Source organism: Ixodes scapularis, unplaced genomic scaffold, assembly GCF_016920785.2.
Source record: "Ixodes scapularis isolate PalLabHiFi unplaced genomic scaffold, ASM1692078v2 PGA_scaffold3__209_contigs__length_174095766, whole genome shotgun sequence".
Lineage (NCBI taxonomy): Eukaryota > Metazoa > Arthropoda > Arachnida > Ixodida > Ixodidae > Ixodes > Ixodes scapularis.
This window is the reverse complement of record NW_024609868.1, coordinates 143,981,348-143,988,382: the sequence shown is the minus strand read 5'-3', so window position 1 is coordinate 143,988,382 and position 7,035 is coordinate 143,981,348.

Genomic DNA, 7,035 nt, shown 5'->3' with positions numbered 1-7,035 from the left:
CTGCGGGCCGCATGTTGTTCACCCATGGTTTAGACTCTATACAAAACTAAGCCTTGTTTACAACTTTCACGTGTCTTAGTGATTCTTTTATCAAGCGCTTGTGATCATTTTCCCCGCAATTCTACTGAAGTAAAACCCCATAACCGTACAGAATTGCAACATTCAGCGACATGTTTATATATTTCTAAGCATTAGTCTTACGTTGTCATGCTTAATGATCATGCCTAATATTCACCTGCTCGTTGGCGCCCTTACATTCAGTTCAGCAAGCGTTGGTTTTCCGGCCCCAAATAGGCCACCGGTTGTACTTACTCAGTTCTGTAGTCGACAGATCCACTCGCCAGGTGTGTGCGCTTCGCTAACACCAGTAACAATGTTAATGACCAAGCGTATGCATGCAAACCAATGGTCAGAGTGGCGGACGCTGCGCACAAACATGGCGGAACGCGGATTACTGGAAGTGAAAACTCTTTTCGTGAAACCGCCCCATAAGAATCGGGGTAAGGAGTAGTATTATAAATATATATATATATATATATATATATATATATAATAAAAACAATTGGGTTCCATTACTGACTGCCACGAGACATAATTAATGGTGTACATTTTTAACGAGTTTTTATTTGTTACACAGAATTTATTTTCCAGCACTATAAGTAAACTTTTTGTTCGAATAGTAAGTTGTAACCTTGCCGATCGTCATTGAAACGCACTAAAATAAAAATAAAAAGACTTCTAGCGCGTGCGAGCAGTGCTGGTGCGCAGGAGTTTACGTTTGCGCTACAGGCGCAAGGCTCGAGGACTGAAAGTGTGGATGATAAGAAAATAAAAAAACCGTCGATTGGTTGGCATTTCCGGAACTCAAATACAAAGAACACGCTCCATTTTGTTTTCTTTCTGTTCTTTAAAGATAATTGGTTTAGTGATTTTATAATGGTGCTTATCAAGTTTTCAATTAAACATTTGTTTGCTTTCACTGATCATAAATATTATCGTGAGCGTTGTACCTCCGTAACTAGATCCCTTGACGGTGACCGATATGGTACCTACGTATCCTAGTTCTATGCGATACGTTGGTAGTACAAGAAATTTATTGGCCGATATCAGGTAGAATAAATAGCCCTGCAATCATACTTCACACTTCACAAAATGTTTTTAATAATCGAGGTAAGACCGAGCTGCACATTGCAATTTGTGTACATAATATAGTGTAGAGAAAATGCTGCAATATCAAATCTTCATAATTCAGTCGCACAATGTGCATCTCGTTCTTAAATTTATTTTATTTTTCTATAATAATATCGGAAATTATAGCTGATTAAAATTGTTTGATCTCATTAGTTGAAGTTACTTTTTTTTTCAAAGTTTTGTCATTTTAGACTCAAAATGACTGAATAATAAACCTCCTACCCACGTATTCATCAATGTTCATTTTTATGTATACTCATCATATAGTCTCCGTACGCAAAACTTCTCTGAGTCTCGATCCGTTTTCCCACTTCTGAAAAGCTATTTGCAAATAAAACCATTATCTCCAATTCCTAACTGCGGCAATCTGATTTTTTTCTTTCTGACTTTGAAAGCCAATTGCTGTTGACAGAATGCGGTGTGCGTACCAAAATTGGTACCTAACGCTGCTGCCGTGTGGAGGAAAGGGGTTCAGATCCCACTCGGGCCAGTTTTAACTTCCTGTGAAAGTTCTTGCCAATTGCCGGCTGCCATTGTGTGTTTTGGTTCAGAACGTACCCGAGCCTACCACCAGTATAAAAGCAGCGGAAAGGGGCTTCTTAGGGACAGTCGCCCTTGTCGCCCTTTCGTCGACGACTCAGGATGCCCGGAACGTTTCTCTGTTTGCAAGCGCAAGCTTTCCATATCAGACCCTAGGTATCCTAGGTTATTTATCGTTTCGTCACTCGTCATCTCTGACATTCTGGTAGAAGTGCGAGATACATTCCAGCCCCTTTCAACGCTTCCGTGAAAACTACCATGACCTCTGACGACGACAACGACGAGCGATAGAGACCCTATTGAAAGATCTCATTTGTATGAGAAATTTCTGTGTCCAATAAACACATATGAATTATACAGGATATTTAATAACATATAAAAACCACATAAGAACTATATAAGAACTATATAAGATGTTTAACAACGTATAAGAACCATATAAGAAACTTGTGAGATGTTTCTTAGAAGTTTCTTATATGGTTCTTATATGTTCTTATATATCTTACATAGTTATTCTATAGTTCCTATATGTTTTTACGTGTTCTTATAAATCTTGTATGATTCATATGTGTTCATTGGACACAAGAAATTTCTCATACAAACGGTTTTTGCACTAGAGGCCTACGACGGACAACAACGACAGTAGAAGACGCCACAAGCTCCCTCAGCGACTAAAGACCTACGACAGTGATTGACGACGACTGAAGGCGACCCATGAAGATGAACATGACAACGGCGGACAGTGACAGAAGACTCTGACAGACAAGGACAAGCGCAACCACGAACAACGGCAAACAGCGGCAAAGGATGGAGACAGACGCACGAAGACGACGATTAACAGGCATTGTAAACCAACGACAAACGAAAAACGACCAACGGCGAACGGCTAACGGTGAACGAAAACGACAATAAGTAACAACTGGCAACGGGGAAGAACAACGACGACACAGGCGACATGACGGCGAACGTGGATGAGTGATGACGGCCACCGCGATCACTGGTGACGAACCATGAAGAAAATGTGACCATGGTGAATTTAAGAGTGTCAGGAAATTGTTTTGCAGTGTATTATCTTACCATTGGGCCTGTCTTTCGATAAGAAACGGGACGCTGCTTCTTGGAAGGAGCAAAATGCTGCAACCATAGTGGAGTTCGCAACGCACGCGGCTTGCACGCAGAAGGACGTGGTTCGAACCCCACTCGGCGCAGTTCTTACATTCATTAAACTTTCCTCTGTGTATTATAAAATCTAAGTTAACACACTGTTTTGTAACAGTTGCCGACACAGGATGTGTTGTACTTTTCTCTTTAGGTTTCTGGGCATAATTTTGCCACACTGAATCTTTAGTTTTCTAGGTTATTTATTGTTTCGCCACTCGTCATTCGTGACAATAGTAAGCATCAATTCTTTCCTGAGTAGATAAAAAGCGATGCCTGCAATTTTAGTACGAAAGGTTATCCGTCACAGACGGCGGTAGCAGCCTATTCGTTAAATAACGCTACATTTTCTGGCGCACTAAAACACGACGCAGCCCTTGGGCACTATCCCACGCCATATCGCATCCTTAGCACAAACGTATGGTTCAGCTCAGTTTAATCATCTTCAAAGGCACTTCAATGAGGTGCATTACATGAGAAGGAAAAGAGGGGGGGGGGGGCAATCAAGTACACCAAAATAACAGTGAAGGTTGCCGAATAAAAGTTATATTAATCATGAAAAGAGTCATTACAAAAGTCATATAAAATAAAAGTGAGAAATAGGAAGTAATATTCAATAAAGATTTTGACTAACGAGAAACACTTGTGAGGTGCGCATTGAGAATACCACCGAATTTTTCCTGATTAGTTTCGAGTATGACATTTCAGGAAGAGAATTCCAGTCAGTGATACCTTATGAAAGCATGGACTTTTGAAATGCATTCGTTATCGCGACAAGTGGATTTACTTTTAAGTTGCAGTCATGACGCGGTTTGATGCAAAATGGCGGGTGACAGTAATTGTCACAAAAAGTAGAATCGTAGATTTTGTGAAACGTGACAAAACGAGCCAGTTTAGTTTTTTTTTTTTTTTTTTTTTTTTTTTTTGTTAATGGACGTAGCACTAGGTTTGATTTGAGGTATGCTTTGCTTGATGTCCGTGAGTAGTCGTGCGATATGAAACCAGATGATTTAGATTCAACTGATTTGAGTTTGTTAATGAGGTATGCTTTGATGAGGCGAGGAAATAAAGTTAACATTGTCTAATTTAAACCTGACGAACGTGTTATATGCAGTTAGTTTCACACAACGGAAAGTAGAGTATAGCTTACATTTAATATAACTTAAAGAATTAAAGGCGCTAGCTACTATAGTGTTATTGTATTACAAGTTAGGTCCTAAAAAAATGTTCTCCAAGGTATTTATAGCTTCATACTTCTTAGAGGGGCCATGTTAGTAACGTGTACATATGTATTACAGCACATATTTTTATTAGAAATGTCAAGTTTGCCCTTTTTTACGTTGACATTAATCAGCACAATGTTACACCAGAATGAAAATCTATTTATATATTGTTGTAATGAAAAATGATCATCTGGGCAAGGAATACAACGATAAACGACACAGTCTTCCACAAAGAGCCTGATTGGAGATGTCAGATGAAGAGGAAGGTCATCAATATATATACGAAATAACACTGGACCCGGAACGCTGCCCTGGGGTACACCTGACATAAATATAATCTTGCAAAACGATAAATAGAAAGTAGATTGTTGCGATGACTCCGATGACGATACCCGATACTCCGTCGTGGCCTTTGCGCATATACCGTAACGTTTTCTAAAGTATCGGACGTATCGAAACGATCTCCTCTCTATTAAAACTGAAGCACGACTACTATCAGAAGCATACTTGCAGTGTACTTACGAATAAAAAAAAACGATTTCATGTAATCCGTGATAGACGCCTAATCCGACTGGGGCAGTACGGTACAACGCCCGAGAAAGAAGAAGGTCGTAGAGGTTCAACTGAAGTATCGCTGTCGCCGATGATCAGTTTTTTTGTTGAAGCGCGTCCAACAAACACAGCACAATAATTTTCATGGATTCTGAGGAAGAAAACGGCCAATACCGAAACGTTGGCATGGACATACTCCGGCCGTTCAACGCGAAAAAACACGGCCTCGACTGCAACGCACAAAAGGCAGGAGAACACTGAAGAGCGCATTTCCGAAACCGGACCCCCGGCCCCTTCCCATCACCATAACTTGGCGAACGACGAAGACTATGGTCCCAGTGTGCCGATCATTGCGTAAGAGCGAGTTACGTGACAAGTTTTCGTCCAGGCGTTTCCGTCCTTCGGAGAGCGGTCACGTGTTTCGCTCCAACCCTCTGAATTATTTGAAACGGCCGTCGCGCTCGCTCACAGCCACACGAAGACATAAAATGATATAGGGTGGCCTAACAGAAGGCGCGGTCGAAGGCACGTCGAAGGCAAGTCGAAGTCAAGGCGTGCTGGACAATGCGACCCATCCCATACTTCACAAATAACGGCCGGATCAAAATGGTATCGGCACGATTTTTCCGACTAGACGCTAATATCGGCGCAATACTACTGCGTGCTGCCTGGGGCGTCAGCGTTCCGCTGAGGCTGGTGTTTAATCCGTGTAGCAGCAATCGAACAGGAGCCCCGCCGCGCTGACGCAGTCCTCATGTCCAATCTGCCTAGTGCTCGACCGAGGAAGACGACGCAAAGGATCCAGCCCACAAGCCTTGTGTTGGGAAAACATTGAACTCTGTGGAAAGCAAACTGGACAACGCGCCCCCATAGTTCGATCTCCTCGCCCGGCGAACAAGTCCGACAACACGCTTCCCACCGTGGATGAGGAGAGGATGCGCGAAGAAGTGGGAGGGGGTGGACATGTGTGCGACAGAGCTCCACCCCAGCGGAGTAATATCCAATATTATCCTGCTGTATTGAGTAATCCGCTTCCCTTATTACTCGAATGAATTCAAGTTGGTCATGTCTCGTGGCAACACAGAGAGCAAGGCTAAATGCTTCCATTCAGAGCGCGGCTTCCAGACGTCAGGACTATCTGCGCTAGAAACAAGTTAAACTGCCCCTCCGTGTAGCCAGTGTTGGCGGTAACGAATTAAAAGTGACGGTGTCGCAGGTTACGCTTTACTTTTTTTTAAGGTAGTAATATTTTTGCTACTTTTCCAGAACAGTAACGGGTAACGTACTCACGCTTCTTATTTCAAGTAACGGGTAACGTACTTACGTTACTCGGTACACCTTCTCAAGACTAAAAAAAAAGAAGGATGTCCTTTCTTTTTTCGTGTTTTTATACTTAGTTTTACCTTAAAGAGACACTGAAATTAAATTAAAGATTTGTATAAGCCTAATTAAGCCACAAATCTTTTTTTTCAATTTTTTTCCACGAACAACTATTTTTGGCAGCAATATTTACGCGGTTAGACGCAATTTAGGTGGCCATACCCCTGCTCTAGGCCCCGCCCGGTGCTTACAAAACAAAGAACCTTTTCTCGTCTCTCACTGGTTGGAGAGATCATTGGCGTGCGAAATCTTCGTGGTAGCATTCTTTCTCCGTGCCGTAATAGTATTGATATCGACAATATGCTTAGGTTTCAAAAACAAGTAATCAAGATATATCCATTATTGTTCTCAAAAATATCCCGAGATTGCCTTTCCGCTCCTGCTGGTTGCTTCAAACGATAACATACATGACTGCAGGCGTTTGCGGCGTGCTCAACAAGCGTATCTCGTTGAGCTCGTTCATTTTATGAGTGCAGTCATTGTGCGTTCACCGAGGTGTTTAGAGGAAGACCTTTTCAACCGACCTAGATGGCAGCAACCAACTGCCGCAAGTACGCGCCTTCGGAAGCTCTGTGCGGGTGCTTGGGTGCGTACTGGGGACTGGGTAAGCTTAGCGTCTCACGCCTTTAGAAACGATGTGCGGGTGCTGGGGTTCGTAGCGTGACTGGCCTAAGCATAGCGTTCCCTGCCAATTATGTCGCTTGATCTAGCTCGGTTTGTTCCTTTCCGCGTGTTGGTGCTGAATAAAGATGTTTTTTCCCCGTAAGAGCGGCGCCACTGCTCTGTGAATCGTGCAACCGTTGTGATCGCAACCATGGTTTAATACCGAGAAGATACCTACACAGGTGAGAATTTGAGATCCTTTGGCTGGAGGCAATCGGGCATTCGTCTCGCGTCAAGTTGGTTTATGTTCCCGTCATTTCCCTTCGAAAGCCTCTCAAGATTTGCAGTCCACCTTGCCTCCCTAAGCCAATACTTTTACGTCGTTTCT